The following is a 26,584-nucleotide window of genomic DNA, read 5'->3' on the forward strand; positions in this document are numbered from 1 at the left end:
TTCATAATGTCTTCTTTTGAGGTGTTGCTTTCCTCAATGCCTTAGTCCAAGTCACTTTAGCATCCTGTGAATTACACACATAAACACTAGCAAACACATTAGTCCACAGGTTATATTGATCATCAAACACCAAAATCTATTGAGCCAAATGGCCCAGGGTCCATTTTCCTTACAATCTCCCCCTTTTTGGTGATTGATGACAACACAACCAAAGCAAGTAAATATAACAAACATTTGAATGAAAATATGCAATCTACATGCTAGGATGCATGAGTGTCCCCTCAATATGATATTATGGACTTAAGCCTCCCCCTAACTCAATAATTCATTTGCTTCCTATTTTAGACCAAAACCACTCGCAAGATAAAAATTTTAAAATTGGTAGCGTTTGGTGTTTGATATCTATTTCATTGCTTTGGTCCCTAAAACTTCTCCCCCTTTGGCATCAACCACCGAAAAGGAAGACATTAAGAGCATGTACAAAGCAAATAAGACTTGCCCTCATAAGAGATTTAACAATGATACCGATTGAAGCAGTAAAAATTATTACTCCCCCTAAATGAGTGTTCTCCTTTTGAAAGAAATTTCTCCCCTTTAGAGACGAAGAAATACTCCCCCTGACAGAGATCTTCTACTTAGAAAAAAGCATGTGAGAAATAGAGGTGCAAGACATGATTTGATTAGACTAACTTCCCTTATACATAGGTAACGAAACATGATTTAACAGCATATGCATGTATAACAAGTATAAGATATGAAATATAGTCTAACCAAATGTTGGAGAAGACATGTAAATGATACAAAATGTAGTCTCAAATATACCAATTGAAAGCCAATTGAAGACCAATGGCAGGCTTGTGAGACATAAGAATTCTTGAAGATTTGCAGTGGAAGCTTATTGTCTTTCTCCGGGGACTCCATTTTCCTTTCAATGAGACTACTTAGTCATGGGTGGGGAATTTGGGTCCAAATTATTCACCAATCCACTTGTCAATAGACTTGATCCAATATGATGTGTCCCATGATGTACATCCCAATTTTGCCAAGTCTCCGAATTCTCCGAAGTCCTTCGGACTTCTCACTTCCCTCTTGGGATCCAAACCTTCTTTGTGCTTATCATGGTTGAAATTATTTCTTTTGGCACCCAGATGCGTTTGGCCCCCTTTCCTTTGTTGGCTTACTTGTTGGCCTTGATTGCTATCACCTTTCCATTCTTTTTATTTTTGATCAAGTATGGTGTAGCAGCCTTTTTATCCACCTTGTTGATGTAGGTGTTGGAGATTTTGCTTGTTGGCTTTTGCTTGAGATTTTGCTTATACCCGGTCTTCGCCTTGCATTGAAAAGACTTGTGGCCTTCTTTGTGACATAGCCTACAAATCATAGTTTTGCCCTCCACAGGCTTGTTCACTCCTGTAGTGGTGTTATCCTGTGGAGGTTCGATTTGTTTGGCTTTGCCTTTCTTGTCATACAAAGCCTTGCCAAGGCGAGCCACTTCTTACTTTAATTGCTCATTCTCCATTGCAATCTCATCCGAACATGTTTCTATAACAACATTCTTAACAAGAACTTGGTTGCAAGTGTTAGAATTATCAATTAAATCAAAGCACGAAGTAGAAGCATCTTTATTAATAATTTTAGGTATTTCAACCAAAGATACTTCTAGGGTGCTACCAATCTTTTCTAGCTTAGTAGTTAGCTCATCACTGTGTATGCTAAGAATTTCCATTTTCCCTAGCAAATTTACAATGGCTTCTTGGGAGCTAGCTAACTTAGCCTTAAGTTTTTCATTCTTTTTAATAAGGCCATCATCGGTAGTTGTGGATGGTGCACATAGCTCACAATTCAAATTTGCAAATGTTTAAAATTTTTCTAGCAAACCTTTATAATCATTTTGAGAGCTAATCAACTTATTTTTCAAAGTTTTAAGTTGAGCCTTTTGTTTAGTGCAAACATTCTGAAAAAAATTAACGGTTTCCGCAAGCTCATCTACGAAGGGCTTTCCCTCACCTTCATCATCACTACTGCTATCATCACTAGAGGATGGAATACTCATTTTACCTCTTGCCATAAGGCACTTGTGTGATGACCGTGATGAGCGTGATGAGGATCGGTGGCTGTGTGTATTTGGAGGTTCATCTTCACTTGAAGAATCGTCCCAAGTTTTGACACGTGTAAGCGCCTTGCCTTTTTTCCTCCCCTTTTTGGATTCAGCCATATTTGGACAACTGTCCCTAAAAGTGGCCCTTCTCCCCGCATGCGAAGCATCCTCTCTTTCTTTGCCTTTTCCTGTCAATGTTAAAGAGAAGATCCTCTACCTGCAGGGGCACACCCATTAGATTAATCTTGCAGATCATTCCCATTACCTTTTCGACATGTTGGATTGTTTCTTTGTCCTCGGAGGATGATGTTGACGGTTGATTATCTTCATCATCAACACTTTCTTCTTCTTCCTCTTCTTCACTTGAGGAACTTAGAGTGGGAGCCTTCTTTTTGCCTTTTCTTTCATCACATGCAAAAGCATATGGTCTTGAAGAAGTTGGCTCCTATTGTCGACCCATTTTTCTCGACATCTCAAATGCCACAATTTCCTAATCACAATGGTCGGGGTCATTGTACTCAAGTCCTCCATATTGTGAAGAATAGTGATGATGCTCCTGTATCTTTGTTGTGGTAGAAGGGAGATAATCTTCCTCACAAAATCTGTATAACCCATCTTATAAATGCCAATAGAGTTGTGCTCATTGATGATTAGATTCAAACGACAATACATATCTCTAACAAGCTCATTATCCTTCAAAGCAAAAGAATTATACTCATTTAGGACTAAGCAATGTTTTTGCTCACGAACATTGGATGTGTCGTCATGGAGCTCATGCAATTTTAGCCAAATCTCATTAGCAGTTTTTAATGTAAAAACTTGATTAACAATATCCATGATAAGAGATTCATACAAGCAATTTTTGGCTCTAGCATTTAAATGAATTTCTTTTTCCTCACTCGTGGTGGGTTTCTTGGGATTTTTGGGTGGTTTCATCCCGTCACGAGTGACTCTCCAAACACCTAGATCAACGGCCTCTAGGTAACAAGCCATTCTAGCACTATAATATGGGAAGTTAGTGCCATCAAAGTGTGGTGGCCTATGGGTATCCATCCCCTTTCTCTAAAAAGTGTCGGCTCTTTTAGCGGTGAAGCTAAAACTTTTCAAATGAGCCAAACCAGGCTCTGATACCAATTGAAGGAAACATGTGACGTCTAAGAGGGGGTGAATTAGAACTTCTAAAACTTTCTCTAAACTAGGCCACAAATAAATCCCTAGAGCAAAACCTATGCAAATAAACAATCTAGAATGTGCAAACTAGGTTTTGTCTAAGTGTTGCAATTTCTACCGCAATGTCTAAGTTTCAATCCTAAATAATCTAAGTATAAAGACAACCTTGAAACTTAAATGCTTTATATAAATACGGAAGCTAAAGAGTAAGGTAGAGATGCAAAATCTCGTGGATTACGCCGGTATTTTTACCGAGGTATCCGGAACCACGCAAGGTGAACAAGGGCACAACTTGCCTGGCACTTGAGATTACAGTTACCAGGGTGATTCTTCGGATCCTCGTGACCGCACTGCTAGTCGTAGCAATACAAACAGACATGGTATAGACAAAATTAACATCACACCAAACATAAGAACATACCTAAACACTTCGCAAAGCACCTACGCTAATCACCGAGTGATTCTATTAAGCACTTGGGTGTATGAGCACATACCTAGATCGAATCGAACTCCTCGATACGTGGCTTCTCTTGAACCACCTGTTCTTCACCTGTGGGGGGGTGTGAGACAGCAAGGGTGAGCTCACACATGTTCATCGCTCAACAAGTTGTGGGGAATAATGTGGCATGAACTCACCAAAGGTGGGAGTTTATGTGATGTGTAAAGCTGATCAACGGTAGGGGTTAAAGCTGAGCATTGCTTTTAATAAGTTGGTCAAATTTTATTAGCAATTACTAAATGTAAGTAAATACCAAACAATAATAAATAATAGAACAAAATTAATAAATAATCCCATGCAAATGCAAATGACAAATTGAGTTTTAATTCCATAGATTAATCATGTGAGGGTCCGAGCTGCTCATGACCGTGAGCACGGCTAGTATACCAGTTTTACACTCTACAGAGGTTGCACATCTTTACCCACAAGTCGTGTTACCCATCTGCCAAGGGGTCATGAATCCCATACACCTCTACCGAGGAGGCGAGGTAGGGTAACACTATGATGCCTTTACAAAGTTCCACTAGCTTCAGAAAACCCGCTACAGTTTATAGGAAGCTCCAATGCAGGGATCCCTCGCATGACCGCCATCGCAACAAAATCAACCTAAGGACCTCCCTACACTGACCACTCCCATACTGCCCTTGCCCCTTTCGGGTAAGGTAATCCTCCACTAGCTTAATCAGCCAAGGGCGTCCCATTAAACCCTTGTGGTAGCACTGTTTTCCCGAGTGGTCGCTCCATGTTCCCATAACATAATGATCTTATCATGAATATAAATAACATAACAGAATAATAGGAAATGGATATAATGAAATATTATCCCAAAACCATATAAAGCAATAACATGACTACCCAATTGATTCAGGGATAAACAAGGTAAAAAGGATAACCAGTCTAGGGTGACCTATTGGGTCCCATCAAAATCTCTACTAACTATTAAGAGCAGAGCGTAGACTGCCCCCGCCTCCGCTCGCCCGACCTCCGGGATTTTCGCCCCCGCTCGCCCGACCACGCTCGCCCCCTCCCAATCCTTCCGCGAATCGCGCCGCGTCCCCAACAATCCCGAGCACCCGTCGCAATCGGTCGGGCGGAGCGCGACCGCCGCATACTCCGCCGCGCTCACGTAGTTAAGAGCCATGGAGAAGGGCCTGGTGCTGGAGACAGAGCCCCTGGACGCGGCGGCGAAGTTGACTGCAGAAGCGATCTGGAAGGGAAATATTCCCCAGAGGAGATCAGACGATTAGTTTGGAGAAAATGGTGGGAGTAGGGATTGGGCAGAGAAGATTAGGACTAACCGGAGAGGAAGCTACCCGGCGGCCGGCGGCTTCCGACGCTGATGCGGAGGCGATGCCGAGGAGGCGGCGGGCAACAAGGCACGCGGCCGGTGGCAGCATGGTGGCTTGGCCGGCTGTGGGGGACGACAGAGCGGGTGAAGGAGGAGGTATCGGCGTGTGGCCCCCTTGCGAAGCCTGCGAACCTGCGAGGCCAGGTAGAACAAGCAACCTGTCTTTCGCTTTCTCCGCATCGCTGAGACACAAGCCCTACAGGCCCAATGGACCAGATCTGACTGTCTGGCCCCAGTTTAAAATTGGGCTTAAAGTCTCTGGGTGTTGTAGACTGTTAGGGCCCGATACGGCTCTGGTTTGAGCTTGAGCAGCAGCTTCTGCGTAGAGGGCAGGGGTCGTGAACACTTTTTTAAAGAAGGAATTATTTTCTGGTAAATGATATAGAGTAATAAGAGCCACTTTTAGTTGAGGAGCCGGAACTGCAAAAATTGGTGGAACCATGTGTTTTCTCTATCTCTACTAACTATTAAGTGTCTAATGTAGACCACAGCCGTGCTCTCGCTCCATCCTCTGCGTGCATGCAATCCTTTGCGCGGCGTCCTCCTGCGTGGCCACGCATGCAGCCGGTCTCAGTCTGCGTGCAACCCCTAAACCCGCACACGCATCACGCATGCAAGTATGCACTCCATGAAAAGCTTGTGCAAATATGTAAATGTGAATGTCATTTGAACCATGGTTGTTTGCTTTAAACTCACGTCTATCTAGCCAATATGACACACATATTTTTCATTTTATATTTTATACTCAAGTATAATATAGACTTTTATTAAAAAAATAGGGGAAAATTAAAACTGGGTCGTGTTCCAGCCAACCATGATACTTTTTACATGGGTTTGCTACATCGATGGTTTGTATGATTTTCTTTGCGTTTAATATCAATTATAACTATGATAACTAATTTTAGTCGTTTTGTACCGAAAATATAGATTGGTCAAGTCGTTTAGTAAAACAACATATCACACATACTTGCAAATTGTTTTCACGTCATAATGAAATATATATCCATATGCAAATTAGCAAGTCAATTTTTAGAATAGTTCATAGCCATCCGTTCAGAACTTTATGCGAAAGAATGTTGGCTCTATGTCTGCTTATACGAAAGAATGTTGTCTCTTCCCTTTACTAAAGGAGGGTGAAATAAGTTTTACTAGCAGCGTCGTACCGGAGGTGCCAGTAGCCTTAGTGTGCCAGTCGCTCCTCAAGATGGCCTCACTGGCAACAAAATGTTCTCTGATGAGTTGACTCGTGTGCTTGACTGAGATTGTACTTTATCTCTTCTGTCAGCTAAGCTCTGCTGAATTCCTCCGGCATCAACGTTAGCACGATGGTTCGCCCAACCGAGCATGTCCCCGATTCACAAAACTATATAGTTGGGAACCTCACAGTTAGATTCATAGTAGTTAATAGTTTGCTTAAACAAACTGACGTGGTTGTTTGATCTATGCAAAAGATGGCACTGGTTGTTGGTTTTAATAGTGAAATGTCATCCTAACCATTTAACTAGCTATGTCCAACATATTATGTATTTATTTCTCTAAATATTGCCAGCTGCTCTACAATACAAATTACATGGTTGCCTCACTATCCGTTTCCAACAAACTTTTTGGGGGTAAAATCAAACTGAAATTCGGCGATGGCTCGTCCCCTTGCAATCAGTCTTCTACCTTTCAGTTTCTCCTCCTTAGTGTGGCTTCGCATCAATCTATGCAGAGAATTAAAGCAAATGATGTCTCCTCTGATCTTGAGAATTTTTTTGGATGACCTGACATGTTATAAGCTAAACTTTACCAGCATTTTATCTTTTCCTCAGTTCCTCTACATGTAATTTCATCTCGTTACGAAATGAAGGAGGCGAGGAACCACTACCACACGCGGGGCTCCTCGCGTGGCGGCGGTGGCACCGCTACCGAGCACGACCTGGTGTTACAGTGGGGCAACCGGAAGCGCCTGTGCTGTGTCAAGGTGCAGCGCCGCGATGAGGCCGCCGCCATCGCGGCCGCCGAGAAGGCCGCCATCAGCCAGCGCCGCGCCGCGGCTGCAGCTGCCCAGCACCACCCAACCGGCCACACCCACCAGCACCACTGTGTTCTCAGGTCTGTGCCTTTCTCTAATTTGTTTCTTTTATATCGTTTCTGCCTCGTGGTGTCGATGTGCCCATTGCGTGTGCCGGCTCTCAGCATGATTGCTTTGTTTTGATGGCTACCTGTCTTTATGTAAGTAATGTAGAAATCATGCCAAAACACATTTTCCCACGACATAATAGATAAGAGGGCCATATTTGTGAGCTAAAATAATTTTGATAGTCACAACTCACCATCTCCTTTCGATAGGCTTAGAATCTTCTTTTTATAATTTTGACCCTATAATGCAAAATTGTTCTATGGAGGTCATGGTATATCATCATATCATGTATTCAACTTAGGGTTTACCTATTTCGATTAATAGTTACATTGAACCAAATTTTGGTCGTTCAAAATAGCAGATTTCGATATTTGTTATGATTGTTGAGTTGATTCTTGATAGCATCACTAAACAATGACCTATGTGTATACAAGTGTCCCCCGTTGCAACGCACGGGTATATAGCTAGTTAAACATATGCATGAATAGTGATAATAAAGAATATTATTGGATAACAAAAGTGAACAAGGGCACAACTTGCCTGGCACTTGAGATTCCAGTTACCAGGGTGATTCTTCGGATTCTCGTGACCGCACTGCTAGTCGTAGAAATATAAACAGACATGGTATAGACAAAATTAACATCACACCAAACATAAGAACATACTGCATAATAATGATCTACGTGTGCTACAAGATCGTGGGAACGAGAACCACTAAAATCGGAGTCACGATTAAGGATTTATGATTTTATAGAGGATTTATGTGATTAAAATGTTAAACTATATTATAAATTGGTTAATATAAATCATATAAGAGATTATTCTATAAATAATTATCTCAACTTTAATCTAAGTTATAAATTAACTGTATATCATATTTTAGTAGATTATAATGATAGGCAGATTAACAAGACTAACCAACATAAGTTAAATAAAGATCTAATTATAAAAGAATGGGACATGGTACAATAAATTGTTGTTATTGCATAGTAAATATTCATATGAAGCTAACGCGACTTGAACGGACCAAATCGGTAATCAAACGAAGAAGTTATTGATTTCCGAAGTTATTTAATGCCTAGTATAGATTAATTCAAGTGAACAATTTTAATGTAAGTTTAATGGCTAAGCAAACCAATGTGCCACGAGTTAGCTTGCTGATGTTTACGATGACGCAAGCGCCTGGCGAGGTGAATACAGAAATGATAAATTGATAAAAAAAACAAACCCCACGCTGAGCACTTGCTCGTGTAGGAGATGGCCAAGCGATGGAAAATTTGCACATGGGCCATGCATAGGTGATGCTAGGAGGAGTGGCTGACGAGTTCACCTTTGTTTTTTTTATTCTCGATTTCTACTTCTAGATTTAAATGCAAATTTCAAATTTAAGTTTGGTTTTCAGTTATAATTTATGCGTACAAACAAACTCCAGCATGCAAATGCAAAAGTAGGTTATTTATTTATCTTTTTTACCTGGATAAGTACTCAAAAATGTAATGCATACATATTATTTATATTGATAAAATGTTTTTGCTTGATTTATTTAAGAGAAGATCGTTTCTAATATACATAATTTTGTTAAGATAGGCTTTAACTCAAATCTTTTAGAGAATAATTCTATACATTTTCAACAAAGGATAATTTACAACATATAAGGATATTTTTATTTAATCTCTTATTAGAAAAAATTTTTGGATCAATATTCCTAATTCCCGAAATAATATTCTTCGGTGTTACAACATGCACACATAGCTAATTTATATACATTTGATCATGTCTCTTTCATTTGGTACAAATGCATATTTCTTATTCTTCTTGTGCCAAGGCTAAGACTAATGTGCCTTCAAGTGTATTTCTCTCATTAGTCTTAGATTGAAAGAAAAATAGAGTATTAGGCAAAGACAAGGCTTCCACTCCAACTCTGATGGTATCATTTAACCTTTGCTGTTACTCCTCGACTCTCATTGGTATGACCCTTCATTCATATTTACTTCACCATTTGGGAGAAAGTGTTAAAGGGCTCTCAAGTTCTCCGTTTTTGGCGATTAATGCCAAAGGGGAGAAAGTATTAAGCCCAAACCAAAAGGACCGCACCACCATTTCAAAAAATTTACAAATGATTATTTCAATTGGTATTTGAGTAAGCCTCAAAATGAATTTCCAAATTAGTGTCTTAAAGTCAATTTTCAATTGGTATCTCATTAGTATGAAAAATTTCAATTGGTTTTTGATATTCATTTCAAAGGGAAAATTATTTCAAAAACCCTCTTGAAAGCTAAGGGGAGAATTCATTTAGGGGGAGCTTTTACTTAGTCAAAGGAAAAGCATTTGAAACAGGGGGAGGAATTTCAAATCTTAAAAATGCTCCTTGAAATCGTATTCTTATACCTTTGGCTATTTGCAAAACAATATGAAAAGACTTTTCTCAAAAGATTTGCAAAAAAATCTGAGTGGTGCAAATGTGGTCCAAAATGTTAAATATATCAAATCAAACTTATATGCTTAGAAATTCTTTCATTTTAAAATAACTTATGCACATTTGTCAAAATGCAAACTAGTTACATTTCTACACTTTGTATTTGCTTTTGGTTTGTGTTGGCATCAATCACCAAAACGGGGGAGATTGAAAGGGAAATAGTCTCAACATTTCCTATAATCGATTTTGGTGTTTGACGACCATCACAAACCTTGTGAACTAACCAGTTTGCCTAGTTGATCATTTCACAGGTGCATAAGTTCAGCTACAACTATTCTAAGTCGATTGTTCGGAATACCGTAGATTATTCTAGACAGGAGAAGCTTTTTGGAAAAACACCTATGCGCGGACTGTCCGGGCCCTTGCGGCGGACCGTCCGCGACACCAGGGTGACCCTGGGACAGGAACACTGCAAAAACACAAGGTTACACTACGGAGCGTCCGATGGAGAAGCGAACACCGTCCGAGACCAAGCGCGGACCGTCCGGCCTCAGGCGCGGACCGTCCGGCCGGTGAAAACCCAGAAAAACCCGAAGGTAACGGGTTCGGTAAAATGTATTTTTAGTGCCCTCGTGGACCGTCCGGGGTGCACGAACGGACCGTCCGCAACTACTTTATCTGACATCTGACGGCACATTAAATGCTCTATAGCCGTTACTGCTGACCGTTGCGATTTCAGCCGTTGATATGCAGGGGCGGACCGTCCGCGTTCGGCAGGAAAGGACCAACGGCTAGGAAGTGGTTGGAAGCTATAAATACAACCCCAACCACCTCCATTCACAAAATTCAAGCACTCCAATCCTTCACATTCAATACAAGAGCTAGCAATCTATTCCAAGACACAATCAAAGCTTCCAATCTCTCCAAGTTCCACAATTGAGACAAGTGATGATTAGTGATTAGTGATTTGAGAGAGAGTGATCCGTGTGTTATTTGTCGCTCTTGTTGCTTGGTTGTCGCAATCGTGCTTTCTTCATCTCTTTCTCAACCTTCTAAGTGAATTGAAAAGCTTGCAAGAGACACCTAATTGTGCAGTGATCCTTGCGGGGTCTTAGTGACCCGTGAGATTAAGAAGAAGCACTCAACCGGTCTAAGTGACCGATTGAGAGAGGGAAAGGGTTGAAATAGACCCGGGCCTCCTCAACGGGGACTAGGTTCTTTGAAACCGAACCTCGGTAAAACAAATCATCGTGTTTCCTTGTGTTCATTTCCACTTGATTTGTTTTCCCCTCTTTACTCTCTCTAACATTTCCTCACGAGTATTGATTTAAGTTTGCTCCCATACGTCATCCGCACTTTTGAGCAATTCCTTGCAAGAGAAACAATCTGTCAGACTTGAATCTCATTCTAGCGCTAACCCTGACCTTTATTGTGTGTTTAAGTTTATAAATTTCAGGTTTCGCCTATTCACTCCCCTCTAGGTGACTTTCAGGATTATGAACTCACAGCCGTCCATCTGGTATTGGAAGGCTCTGATCAACCGTACTCACACTGGTACGTGCCGGTGCTGGGGGGGGAGGTTTCTGGCCATTGCTCGGATGAGGGAAGGCCAGGATTAGACACACTTTCTAGATCGCTTGCCTCCGTATCCGACCGCTGGATATGGATGTAGGGTAATATGGGGCGTTGATTCCATACCAAACCGTTGGGATCGAGTACTAACCCATTTACGAGATCGATCTAATCTGGAGCATGGGAATCTGATCGAGCGGCCCACATGACTCATACCCCTTCGGCCATGCAAACATTCAAATCAGCCCCTCGGGTTTATCATATTGAACCCGCCGTCCAAGTAGAGTCATAAAGAATATAATTCAGATCCTCGTATTTACGTGTTAGCCCCTAGGTTCCGTATAATTAGTGAAAGTAGTCCAAAATCCTGTGAATTATAGATATTAATCCAAAAATAGGTTAATGTGTATGAAAATAAATCCAAGGACTTGCAAAATTCATATTTACCTCATTCTAGCTTGGAATTAATCCATTCAAATTGCAGTAGACTCATAATAATGTTGTCTATCGTTTAGTAACCTTATTTCACTATGTGACTTAGTTATAAAAATAACACTCATTTTATTTTATGTTTAACACCTAAATTATTCAGGAAATCATAACTTTTACACCTTAACCCCGATTCGACCCATTCGAATTGCGTTAGCCTCATAGAAATATTTACTACGCAGTAACAACATTAATTATACCATATCACATACTTTTATAGTTAGATATATATTTATCCTATGTCTACTAGATTAACTTTTCTAACCAAAGCTAACCTATCCATAATTATAATTTGATAAAATATGATCTCTAGTCAAGTTATAATGAAGATTAATGTTGAGTTAAGTATTTATAGAATAATCTCTCATATGATATACACTAACCAATTTATAATATAGTTTAATATTTAAACAACATAGATCTACCATAAATCATAAATCTTTAACTGTAACTCTGATTTTAGTGGTTCACGAACCCACGATCTCGTAGCGACGTGTAGATTATTATTATGCAGTTTGTTTTTATGTTTGGTGTAATGTTAATTTTGCCTATACCCTGTTTATTTGTATTGCTACGACTAGTGCGAGGTTACGAGTCACCTGAAGAGCAAGTTGGTACCTGGAATCTCAAGTCCTAGGCAAGTTGTGCCCTTGACCACTTTTATTACCCAATAATGTTCTTTATAATCATTTATTCATGCATAGGCTTAACTTTGATGGGACCCAATAGGTCACCCTAGTCTGATTACCTTTTCACCTTGTTTACCCCTAAATTTTTGGGTTGTCATTTCTAATGCTATATGATTTTGGGATTAATATTACATTTTGTTTATGTTCCAATTATACTATTGTTTTACTTATTGTTCATGTCAAGATCATTATTTTTAATTGGAACATGTAGCTTAACTTGAGAAACACGTGCCACCACAAGGGTGGAATGGGACACCCTTGGCTGACTAACTAGAAAAGTTAATGGAGGACAACCTTATCCGATATGGGCAAGGGCAGTAGGGGAGTAGGCGTATAGGGAGGTTCCCCGGTTGATTTTGCTGCGATGGCGGTTAGACGGGGGATTCCTGCATTACTCTTCCTAGAAACTGTAGCGGGTTTTCTAAAGCTAGTGGAACTTTGTAAAGGACTCGTAGTGGATCCCTAGCCATTCACCTCGGAAGTGTCTAAGGACCTTTCAAACCCAGGCAACATGGGATACACGACTTGTGGGTACAGGGTACAGCCTCTGCAGAGTGTAAAACTGATATACTAGTCGTGCTCGCAGTCATAAGCTGCTCAGGACTCTCGTAGGATTAATTTATGGAACTAAATTCAATTTGCCATATGCATTGCATCGTGGGCGTTGGTATCAATTTTGATCTACTACTTATTTGGTTTGGTATCTACTTATGCTTAGGAACAGCTAATAAAATTTTGACCAACTTTAAAAGCAATGCTCAACTTTAACCATACTCTTTGGTAAGCCTTACACTTCACATGGGCTCCCACCTTTGGCGAGTTCATGCACATTATTCCCCACAACTTGTTGAGTGATGAACATATGTGAGCTCACCCTTGCTGTCTCACACCCCCCACAGGTCAAGAATAGGTACCGCAGGATGAGGCACATGGAGGATGCTGCGATGTGTTCGTGAGAGGTCTAGGCCATCGTCTCCCAGTCAACTTTGGGTTAGTGGATCATTGTCTCCTTATGATGTAGTTATTTATTTATTTTGTATAGAACTCCTATTATATAGTAAATATGTGACATTCATTTATGTACCATGATTCATCATATGTGTGAGACTTTGTCCCAGCACACCTGATGATTGCGTTCGCTACCGAGTCCCTAAAACCCGGGTGTGACAGAAGTGGTATCAAAGGAATGTTGACTGTAGGACAAAACCTAGATAGAACTGGAAAACCAATACTTACTTACCTTTGCTACTCTGATCCTTTCTAAACTTTTCTTAATCTTTTCTCATTTATTTCCGCTTTACTCTGATTATTCTCACCTTTTCACTTCTAATGACAAAAGTGGATTTCACACCTTGAAAATCATGTACCTGAAGTGACCTTTAGGAATAGGAAACCTAATCCTAGGAACCGAATCAAAACTATTTTTATCTACGTGCTTGAATGTTTGTTCTTGTGATACATGTCTGATTTGGATCTTTGATTGAGTGTGATGAGTTGTGGAGTAATGTCCACAATTACATCTGCATATACATATAGGCATAAATATAAATAAATAAAATTCATAAGATAACTAAGTAACCTAGATTATCCTTTATTAAAGTGTATTTATTTTAAATAGATCCCTCTTAACTTAAAGGATTCTATCTTATCCTAATAGGTTCATCTTATGTTAAACAAATTCTATCTTATCCTCATAAATTGTTTATAAGATAAACTAGACCAACTAAAAATACCCCCACTATAATATATCAAGCCTAATAGATCCATATTATCTTAAAAGACTCTCTCTTATCTTAATAGATTCATCTTATCTTAAAGGAATCATCGTATCCTAACCACTTTACTTATCTCATCCTAAAGTAACAACCAGGATCTAATCCAAAATAATGAGATCTTATCTAGTCTAATCTAGTCATACAAATATAACTTAGATCCGATCTAATGTGATAGATAAATCTAACCTAACGAAGGCTAACCTCCAGTTGAGCTAATCTAATGTAAGTTGCTTAACAAGAAGGATAATACTAATGAAATAAATGAGACTCTACTCCTATAAAATATGCTTTTAACTTAATTCACTCTACACTAAATTAAGAACAACAAACCAACTCGGCCTTATGCAATTACCTTAACCATTTGATGGTTGCATAATCCCTCTATTTTAACCTAACAGAGATTCTGACTTACCTACACCATATAATCCATCCTATCTCAAAAGATTCTAACATATCCTAATAATATATATCCTACCCTGGTAGATCTATCTAACTTAAACTAGTCTGATCCAGTTATATCCAATCTAATCTAGACCCTACCTAATCTAATATGATCTGATCTAAAGGAAGTTACTTAAACAAGTTAGTTAATACTGGTAACATAGATTAGACCATATTTCTATAAATGGGTTTTAAACCTAAATTGGTGTCTTAGACCAACTCGTCCGTGAAACCATGACCCAACCTATGTTATAGGTTGCCCAACCCATTTATCCCAAAAGGAAAGTAAAACTCTGTTTAACCTACCTACCCCATGTACCTGCAATTGATACCCCAACTTAGATAATGGCATCTAACACCACGACCGATGGTCCCTAAATCAGACCCAAAAAGAAGGTTAACCTCGACAATGAAGGATACGAGTAGAAACAGATCTTCAGATGAATCAACATCCACCACCCAGAATAAAAGTCTCCCTTACCTAACTTTCTCTTACCCCCAAATCCTCTCTACACTCACCTAATAGCTAAAACTTGATGTACCCTTGTTTTCTATGCCACACCTCTAATGGCATGAAAATTTTAGGTGTATAAAAATTACTAATTGGAAGTTCCGCTTAGATAAAAAAAGGATACTAGAATTTCATAAAGATAAAGTCAGCTTGATATGCTCAACTAAATGGTATTCTTAAATAGGATTATAGAATCTAATGTGATATAATCTAATGTGGCCTACTTGAACAGAGTAGTGATACTGCTAGAAGAGATTAGATCCTACTACTAGCCAGGAGTTAACTTAACTTAGCATATTATACCAACTCAACCATGAGCAGAAGAGCTAACACAATCAATAGAGTCATGATGGATTGCATAATCTGTTTATCCCCACCTAACATCAAACAAACTTTTGACCTACATCATGCAGTCTATCTCATCCATATCTATCTTAACCATACTCCCCAACCCTAATAATATACACTAACCTCGAACCAATGAGACCAAGTCCTGTAACGCCCTGAATTTGGGGGTAGAATTTTTTCTTCTTTTTACTCACCAAATTCAGGCGTTACTCTCTTTTCTCTTCCCGTTTCGCTCCTTCTTCCCAATTTCAAAGCAGTATAGCGACTGGCATCCATATTGTGTGTAAACAAAACCTAAGTTGACATGAGTGTTGCTTCATGCTGAATCTTATTTCTTTGTCTGATTTCGTGCTTAATCGCGTGCGTTGCTTAGTTTCGTTTCGGATTTTTGCTTCACGAATTGATTTTCGATCTGTGGTTGTGCATGCGACGGGGTTTTGACCCACGATGCGGCCCAGCCTAGCCCAGCCCGACCCAGCCCGGCCCGGCCCAGCTCGTCTTGCGTGCCCCTGGCGCCCCTGGCGCCCCCTGCTCCCCATGTGCGCGCCCCCTGGTCCCTTTTCTCTCATTTGATTTCTCCCACGCAGCAACCTCTCTCTCTCCCATCTCTCTCTCCCTGTGGTGCCCTAGGTTTTGGAGACGGTGATCACTGGAGTTGGATCCCCGAGGTGAGCTCCCCTTCCCTCCCTTCTCCCCTCTCTCCCTCTTCCTCTCCCTCCCCTTCCCTTCCCTGCGCGCGCCCTCCTTCTTCGCCCCTGCGCGCGTCCCCCGGCCCCCTCGGCGCGGCGACCCCTGACCCCTCGCGCGTGGCTCCCCTGGCCCTCCTCGCGGCGGCCCCGCCCTCGCCCGCAGCGGCCCCGGCTCCCCGGCGCGGTGGCCCCCTGCTCCCCCGGCGGTGCGGTCCCCGCCCTCCCCCGCGACGGCCTTGGCCCCCCATGGCGTGGCTCCCTCGCCTCACCCCAGCGCGGCCCCCGGCGGCGTGGCTCCCTGGCCCCCTCGTGCGTCGCCCCTCGGCCCCTGCGCGCGGCCGTCCCAACCCCGGTGCGTGGCCCCTGCCCTCGGCAATGTGGACCCCCGGCGCGGCCCCTACGCGCGTCTCGGCGCGGCCTCGCGCTCCCCCCGTTTACCCAACGCGTTCTTGCATGTGCAGCCCCACGCGCGCGGTGATTTATTCTTGCTTTTTAATTAAATTTAAACCCTCGCGCGACGAATTTGTTTAATTTCAGATTCTATTAATGTGCAGCGTCGCACGCTTCGCCGCACGACGGTCCAATTTAATTTAAGGTTGTTTAATGTATGACGTCGCGCGCCCAGTTACACGACGTTCCATTCTAAATTCAGTTTGGATGACATATGCCGTCGTGGATTTCGTCGCGCGACGCTTAACGTATATTTATAAATAATGCAAGAGTCTCGTTGCGCGCCCCGTCGCGTGACGAGTCGTTTATTTCTTAATTCAATTCAAATGCTGTGTTGCGCGTCTCGCCGTGCGACAATCCTTTTAATCTATCTTAATCTGCTTATAATAATTAAACATGGAACATGACTTTACCTTATGCTTAACGCGATGGCTAAATTGATACTATTATGTTTAAACGAGTATTTTAATTTATAACCGTGTGATGTGATCGCTCTCCGACCGTAGCCTCGACTGTTACTTTCTCTTTCTCGCTTAGCCGTATGTGTGAGCCCTGCGTCGAACGTCTGTTTATTTATTGCATTCTACTGTATGGTGCACTATTCTTTTGTATTAAAGGTGTCGAATGTATGTTTGAACTCATATAGATAACGGTCAGTTGGCGGAGTCCGAAGGAGTTGCAGGTGAAGACCCTGAGCAGCAGTCGGTTGGTGAAGGCAAGTGTCCCTTGACCCATTAATGTCCTACTAATTCTTATAATTCACTTCCCGCATTTACACATTTATACCTAAGGATTGACTAGCTCTTGTCTATCTTGTCCTTGTTTACCTATTCTGGTTGGGTTATTTCATTTTACCTTTATGCTAGTGCTTCACATTAATCAATGAACATGATGAGATTATCTATGATACGATGTTTTCCCTTTTGATTATGATGATGGTACTTGTGCCCCTTAAGGGGACTCGAGCTGTTTCTCGAGTGCCTCTCCGTAAGGACCTGTTCGTTGGATGACCGCGCGGGAAAACAGTGCAACCATGAGGGTGGAGTGGGACGCCCTTAGCTGAGTAATTAGAGGAACTAGGGTGTAGTTCGCTTCGCCGTTGTGCCATTAATGGGGCTCGGTGTATGCGGCTCGCTCTGCCAAGGTTGGTTCGCCCCTTGGGGAGGAGTTCGGTGCATTTAGGAAACCTAACGGGCGGCTACAGCCCCAGGAAATCTTTGTAAAGGCTACGTAGTGAGACCTTGCCTATTCACCTTGGTAGTGTTTAAGGGTTTGATCGGCCCGAGTCAAGAGGGAATCACGGCTTATGGGTAAAGTGCGCAACCTCTGCAGAGTGTTATGAAACTGATATTCCAGCCGTGCTCGCGGTTAAGAGCGGCCAAGGGAGCTCCATTGATTAGACATACTTGATTAGAGATACTTGATCAGAGATGTATGGTTTACAGGTGGTGATGAGGATAATGGTTTTGGTTATGACTATGGTAATGGTAAGTGGTATTCTTTCCGTTTGGAAAGGATACATCGGGTTAATAACTTGGGTTAATGCTAAAACCTGGCTTTCTACTAGTAAATAATAACCTGACCAACTAAAAGCAACTGCTTGACTTAACTCCACATAAAGCTAGTCCACTACAGCCAAACGAGACATTTTGCTGAGTATGTTGATGTGTACTCACCCTTGCTTTGCACACCAAACCCCCCCAGTTTGTCCGCGTTGCAACCACTTCTCAGGTGAAGATGAAGTCGTGGAGGAGGACTTCCAGGAGTTCCAAGAGTATGATGAGTTCTAGGCGTGGGTTAGCGGCAAACCCCCAGTCGGCTGCCTGTGTAGGCCATGTGTATCTGCGTTTCTTTTCCGCACTTTGATTATTGTTAAAGACTATGTGGATGTCTCGGACATCATGATGTAATCAACTATTATACCCTCTTTTATGTCATTTCTTGAGCACTGTGTGATGATGTCCAGTTATGTAACTGCTGTGTACATGAATTGCTGATCCTGGCACGTACATGGTTCGCATTCGGTTTGCCTTCTAAAACCGGGTGTGACATAGGTGGTATCAAAGCCGTGCTGACTGTAGGACCGCTAACCTAGAGTAGAATGGTCGTTCTAAGGATATTAGACCCCTATTATCACCTTGACTTTAGTATCCCTTCAAAAGTTGGTCATATCGACCAAACTTATGTTCTATTATATATTATTATACCTTGCTGATAATTTTGTTTTATTCTAATTCCTCATTTATTTATGGTCTACTTGCTGGTCATATTAGTTCTGTTCTCACCCTTATGCTTACGGTTTCTTTTGTAGATGGCTCGTCTTAGACACACTGCACGGAAGTCTGTCATCCCCTTCTTACCCTCTCGTCTCGCGGAGCGTCCGCTTCGCCGTCCAGTGACTGGTCAGTCTAGCCACTTGGAGAGGCTGCACCACCGCCTACATGAGGAGCAGGAGCGTCGAAGACAGGAGCTGGAGCAGCACGACTCTTCTTTCTCGCTTCAGCAGGAGATAGAGTCTGTGAGGAGCTGCTCCCCCATGCTCCCACTGGAGGCGCCCCCTGCACCACCACTGTAACACCCTGAATTTGGGGGTATAAAATTTCTTTGCTCATATTCACAAATTTAGGTGTTACTTCCCTTTTCTCATCCTTCCCCAATCTCCTCTCTCTCATTTCTATAGGAGAAAAGTGGTTATCTTATTTATAATTATAGTCTATTAGCTCAAACTCCAAGGGAGTATGAATTGTTGCATCATGTTGAACCCTAGATTTCACTTTTGTTTGGTGCATAATTCTCAAAAGGTCTAATTTGAATTTGTGGCTCATTTGAATTTCAATCAAATAGAGAAAATAAAAAGAAAAGAGAAAACAAATACCAAAATAAAAGAAAAAGGAAAAGAAGTCCGCTTTCCCCGCCCCCTCGGCCTTTCGGCCCAGTCGGCCCGCCTTGCGCGCGCCCGCCTCCCGCTCTCTCTGCTCGCCCGGCCCCACCTGTCGGCGCTGCCGCTTCCCCGCGCGTGCGCCCGCTCCCTCGCTCTCTCTGCCCGTGGGCCCGGCCCGTCAGCCCCGCTTTCCTCGCGCCCGCACCCGCTTTCTTCTCTCTCTCTGCGCCGCGGGCCCGGCTTGTCAGCTTCTCCGTCTTCGCGTAACCGCCGCCGTGCGTGCCGCGGTCTCCGCGCCCACGTCGCGCGTGGGGCTCGCCCCACCTCGCCCTCGGCCACTTGAGCCCCGAGCCTTGCTCGCCATCTCCCCCTCCCTCATTTGCGCACCAACCGCCCCCCCCCCCCTCTTCCACCTCTCCCTCGCTGTGCGCACGCCAGAGCGCAGCCGCCGTAAACCCCGCCGTTCCGAGCTCGGTTCCCGGCCGCCGTTGGAGCTCCGCCGTGTCCATTGCCACGGTGAGCTTCGCCCCGACGTCCGCAACCCGGAACGCGCACCAATTTCCCCTTCCCCTCCCTATTTCGCTCTGCCCGCGCTCACCCGCCGTCCTCCGTGCAGCCGCCACCGTCGCCCCGGGCCGCCGTCGCGTCTCCGTCGCCACCGAGGAGTCCCCGGAGGCCGCTTTGAGGTAAGGGACCTCTCCCGCCCCTATTGGCCTTTGTCTTGCTCTCTATCGCGTTTAATTCCTCGCCGGAGTAGTTTAGCGCCGCCGTCGAGCCGCTCCACCGTGAACCGCCCCCCTCCGGTGCCCCTGCCCCGACCTAGTCCCCACCAAAAGGTTCCCCGCGCCCTCCCCAACCTTCCCGGCCACTCAGGTCGCCCCGGGGACCCGCAGGGCCCCCGCGCCCCTCGTCTCCGGCGAGTTCTCCGCCGCGGGACGGGCGCCGCCGCCTCAGCTGGCTGGGGAAGGAGACAGGAGCCAGCCGCCCCATCTCCGCCGTCCATCTTAGATCGGACGGCCCTGTTTCAAATAGCCCGAACCCAGCCTCAGCCGTTCGCCTGAGATCCAACGGCCCAGAGCCGTTTCCCCCGCGCCCCGCCTCCCTGCCAACTGGGCCCCGCCTGCCAGTCGCCCGCGCTCGCGCTGCCAACTGGGCCCCGCCTGTCAGCCCCGCGCCCGCGCTGCCCGCCCGGCCCCGCCTGTCAGCCGCTCACGCCGCCGCGCGCCCGCGCGCCCGCCCGCAGGATCTAATCCTGGTCGTCCGTTTGAGATCCAACGGCTGTAAGCGCCCGATACCCCTTCGCCCGCGCATTTTCTTAAAGAACCCCCCTGTTTTCTGGAAATTGCGCCCGCCGTCCCTGGTTTCTCGCAGTTAGGTCCTCGGACCTTTTATTTAATTCAAAATAGGTCCTTAGGGTATAATTTTAACCCCTAAACTTGTAAAATTCATAACTTTGTCATATGAACTCCAAATTAGGTGCTTCAAATTGCAAAATGTTCATAATATTATTATCTATCTGTTTATGCAATGTTTCCCTGCTGTTTCCATGTCCCAATTAATGGTTAATCATTAGGATAAAGTTAATGTTATGGGAACCCTATTTGAGATAAATAAAAGAAAGTAGACTTTAATAAAAGTTGGAGCACTTAAGTTTATGGACTCAAACACTTAAGTTTAGGAACTTAAACCAGATAATTATTTAATCCCACCACTGACTTAAACCTGAGTAGTGGATAATGACTCATTTTGTATAGTCCTCTACCCCAGGCCTAGAGAACACCAGAGTGCCTATCCCTTTTCTGTTATGAACATGTGACCTCTCTCTGCTGCATATGTTTGGTATTTTGTTTTTGTTTGTTATTTTCCCAAGTGCATAGTGTGAATGATTGCTTTACGTAGACAACGAGCAGTCTGTGTTTCCCGAGGCAGTTGCAGAGGAAGTCCCTGATCAGCAGTTTGGTGAAGGCAAGTGTCCTCTATCCCATTATGTCCTACTCATTTATAACTTACTATCCCGCATTACTTACTTGAAACCTAAGGATTGACTAGCTTTACACTTTACTTTGTCCTTGATGACCTATTGGGTTGTTATGGTTAGCACTCTGCTATTGCCTTAACTTAATCAATGAACATGATGTGACTATTTATGATACTGTTATCCTGATGATGTTGATGATCTGGTGATACTCTAGGGGGCTCAGGCTGTTTCCTGAGTACCTCTCCGTAAGGACTGGTTCGTTGAGAGACCACCCGGGATAACAGTGCAACCATGAGGGTGAAATGGGATGCCCTTAGCTGATTAATTAGATGAACTAAAGGTGTAGTTGCTTAGCCGTCGTGCCGTCAATGGGGTCCAGGCATAGTGCTTGCTCTGCCGAGGCTGAGTGCCGAGGTTCTTTCGTTTTGCTCTTTGTTAGTCACTCTCCTGCGGGGAGGGGTACTGTGTTTATCAAACTGGAGAAACCTAACGGGCAGCTATGATCTCTAGGGAATCTTTGTAAAAGCTACGTAGTGATGCCCTGCCGGACCACCTAGGTAGTGGTCAATGGGGATTAGCTCTCCCCGGGTAGAAAGGGAATCATGACTCATGGGTAAAGTGTGCAACCTCTGCAGAGGGTAGTGAAACTGATATATCAGCCGTGCTCACGGTTAAGAGCAGCCTTGGGATCCTCTTTGATTAGAGATACAGATGGTTCGAGATGCAAGGATTATGTTATGGTTTTGGTTCGACGATGATGATGATGTTCCTCGATGAGGAAATGGTTTACGGGTTGGTTAATGCTAAAATCTGGCTTCTACTAATGATAAATACCTGACCAACTAAAAGCAACTGCTTGAGCCTAACCCCACATAAAGCTAGTCCACCTCAGCCAAACGGGACATTTGCTGAGTACGTTGATGTGTACTCATCCTTGCTTTACCACAAAACACCAGGTTGTCCACATTGCAACCACTGCTCAGGAGAAGGCGAAGTCGTGGAAGGAGACTTCCAGGAGTTCCAAGACTACGACGAATTTTAGGTGTGGGTTGGCGGCAACCCCCAGTCAGCTGCCTGTGGAGGCCTTTTCTTTACTGCGTTTCGCTAGTACTTTGATTTACCTGTTAAGACGATGACTATGTGGATGTCTATGACTCTGTGATGTAATAAGTTAATACTCTTTTATGTTATTATTCGAGCACTGTGCGATGATGTTCATTTATGTAATCGCTGTGTACGTGAATTCTGATCCTGGCACGTACATAGTTCGCATTCGGTTTGTCTTCTGAAACCGGGTGTGACATAAGTGGTATCAAAGTCGTGCTGACTGTAGGACCGCTGACCTAGAGTAGCACTGGTCGTACTAAGGACTATTGACCTTCCCTCTCACCTTGACCTCTGTTGTTACTTCAAAAGTCGGTCACCTCGACCAACCCTATGTTTTACTATCTATCTATACTATACCTTGTTAAAATTTTTATCTTATTCTATCTTTGGTTTATTCACTTGTCATATTAGTTCTGCTCTTACTCTTGTGCTTACGGTGTCTTTTGTAGATGGCTCGTCTTAGACACACTGCACGTAAGTCGGTGATTCCTTTCCTGCCGTCTCGACTTGCGGAGCGTCCTCTGCACCGCACCGTGTCCGGACAGTCGAGTCACCTGGAGAGGCTGCACCACCGCCTGCGTGAGGAGCAGGAACGCCGGCGCCAGCACAGAGAGCAGCAGGGCTCTTCCTCCCCACCCCAGCGAGAGGTGGAGTCTGTGAGGCCCCGTTCCTCTGTGGCCCAGCTGGAGGCGCCCCCTGCACCACCGCGGGACGTCCCGGCTGTTGGAGGAGCTACTGGAGGAGATCCCGACGACGACGACTCAGACCACAGTACGGAGTTCTCTAAGCCGCAGGAGGCGGAAGGATGGGTCGCCCGACCCATCACCCGTGACGCCGCTCGCGGTTGTCACTTCCACGACGCACTCGACACCTTGCTGCGCCAGGCTTTCGACCGGCACACCTGGTCGATCGAGTATCGTTGTGTAGTCTACCAGCACAGTCGCGGGAGGTACCCGGACCGCTGGGAGGCTACCTGCCTAGTTCGCCGTCCGGAGGATGACCTCCGGGGTGCGGAGGCCGTCTCGGAGCACTACTCTATCTCCGAGAGGGACACTGCGGAGGCGGCTATGCAGGATGCAGCACGGCGTGCACTCTCCCAGTACTGTTCTCTGTTCGGTGTCGTGGCCGATGGTCTTAACCTTCGGTACTACCCCCGCTGCCCTACTGGCAGCACAGAGAGTGTGGTTGTCTCACCCGTTGGTGAGGCTAACCCTAGGTTGAGCAGCACAGTCAACCTAGTCGCAGTGCTTAACACTGAGCTGGATCACTCTCTGGACGAGCTAAGCAGGGCTCGAACGGAGATTGCGGGGTTGCGTGCTGAGCTGGCAGAGCGCCATCACCAGGAGAGTGGTTCTCCCGCACCTGTTGGGACTCAGCACCCATACCGCTCGCCGCCACGTGGTCACCACACTTATGGTTCCCCTGTCTGTAAGACCAGGATAGATCTGGATCCTTAGATCGTTAGCGTCGGAGTTTGTAATAATTCTTAAGTCAGATGTCCCAGTCTTAGGTAGTCAGTTTAGTTTGCTTATCAGTTGCTTCCATTTAGTTTAGTTTGCTTATCAGTTGCTTTATTGCTTGTTATGGTGAACTTGTGCTGGATTTGAATCTTTGTAATGACTGTTGCCAACCTGTGGGTTTCCCCTGCAGTTTGGCCTAGCTAGTAATGTTAATGAAGTCAGTTGCTTAGTTGGGAAACCATTTGCCTCCACTTTCCTTCTTATCTAAGAAGCGGTGTTGAATCATAATGAGGATCAGTGAAGCCCTTTGTTCACTCAGTGTCATGAAGAATTCTGTATTCTCTTTTCTTATGCTGAAGGGTTGTAGGATCAATGCTGATGTATGAATGTCTTCCACAGATGTCTGACAACAGGCGCCGATGCAACAGGCGTGCTCAGCAAGAGCAGCATGACCAGCAGGAGGAACAACAGAGGCAACCTCCCCCACCACCCCCGATGTCAGTGGAGCAGATGTTTTTGATGCAGACTCAAGCAGTGCAGGCCATTGGGCAGACTTTGGCAGCCATGCAGCAGGCTCAACAGCAACCCCAACCCCAATTGCAAGTGCAGATGCCCCAGATGCCACGGGATAAGCGTGGTGAGTTCATGAGAGGGCACCCTCCTACCTTCGCCCATTCTGCTGACCCCATGGATGCAGAAGACTGGCTGCGCGCAGTGGAAAGGGAACTGCGCACCGCCCAATGTGACGACAGGGAGAAGGTTCTGTATGGTCCCCGTCAGCTAAGGGGAGCAGCCCAGTCCTGGTGGGAGTCCTACCTCGCCACCCATGCTGACCCTGAAGCCATCACGTGGGAGGAATTCAGCGAGAGTTTCCGTCGGTACCATGTGCCGGAGGGACTGATGATCGTGAAGAAGGAGGAGTTTCTGGCTCTGAAGCAGGGACCCCTGTCTGTTAGTGAGTACAGAGACAAGTTTCTGCAGCTGTCTCGTTATGCACCTGAAGACGTCAACACTGATGCTAAAAGGCAGTACAGGTTCATGAGAGGTTTGGTGGATCCCCTGCATTACCAGCTGATGAATCACACTTTCCCCACCTTCCAGCACCTGATCGACAGGGCAGTTATGACCGAGAAGAAGCGTAAGGACATGGAAGATCGGAAGCGCAAGATGAGTGGACACCAGTCCGGAGGCATCAGCCGTCCACGTTTCTCGGGCAGTTCGTCTCAGCAAGGCAGGCCTGGTCACCCACAGGGATACCAGAATCAGAATCAGCGTCCGCATCAGCAGCAGTTTCAGAGGCAGTATCAGCAGCAGCAGCAGTATCGTCAGCACAGCCAGCAGGGAGGTAATCAGTATCAGAAGCAGAACAACCAGGCACCTCGCCTTCCTGCCCCAGCAGCGAATCAGAGCAACCAAGCAGCCCCAGCACAAGGAGGAGGCAGAGGATGTTTCCACTGTGGAGAACAAGGCCACTGGGCGATGCAGTGCCCAAAGAAGTTGGCGCAGCAGCAGACCAACCCCAATGCTCCAACAAGGCAAGGTGTACTGCAGCCGGCAGCAGGCAATCGTAACCAAGCGTACAACCGTGGAAAGGTGAACCACTTGGAGGCCGAAGCAATCCAGGATGCACCAGATGTGGCAGTAGGTATGTTTTCAGTCGAATCTCATCCCGCGAAAGTGTTATTTGATACTGGTGCAACTCATTCATTTGTCACTGCAACATGGGTAGAATTGCATAACATCTCAGTAGAGGCAATGATGCCGCCCATGAGGATTAATTCGGTCGGTGGCAAGGTGCAAACAGATAAAATATGCTCAAATATAATGGTGGAAATAAGGGGGATAGGATTCCCCAGTGACTTAATAGTAATAGACACCCCTGGGATAGACATTATTTTAGGGATGAATTGGTTAATGAAGTATGAGGCGAATGTTAGTTGTGACAAGAGGACCGTAACATTGAAGTCCCCGTCAGGAGAGGAGGTAGTGGCCGAGCTATGGATGCCTAAATCAGAAGAGGGAGTCTGTCACCAGATTTCAGTTGGTAGTAAGGAGCCTAACCCGCTCGAGGCTATCAAGGTTGTGTCAGACTTTCCGGATGTGTTTCCCGAGGAGCTAATGGGCATGCCACCCGAGAGAAAGGTTGAATTTGCCATAGAGCTTATCCCTGGTACCGCCCCCATTTCAAAAAGGGCCTATCGAGTGTCTGGACCAGAACTGGTAGAACTCAAGAAGCAGATAGATGAGATGTTAGAGAAGGGTTACATCAGGCCAAGCACCTCGCCTTGGGCCGCTCCAGTGTTGTTTGTAGAGAAGAAAGATGGTACCAAAAGGATGTGCATAGATTACAGAGCCCTGAACGAAGTCACTATTAAGAACAAGTACCCTTTGCCAAGAATAGAAGATCTGTTTGACCAACTCAGAGGTGCCAGTGTATTCTCGAAGATAGATCTGAGATCAGGTTACCATCAACTCAGAATCCGACCCTCGGACATACCGAAGACAGCATTCATCACCAAGTACGGGTTATATGAGTTCACA

The sequence above is a fragment of the Zea mays genome, chromosome 5 (assembly GCF_902167145.1).
Source record: "Zea mays cultivar B73 chromosome 5, Zm-B73-REFERENCE-NAM-5.0, whole genome shotgun sequence".
NCBI lineage: Eukaryota > Viridiplantae > Streptophyta > Magnoliopsida > Poales > Poaceae > Zea > Zea mays.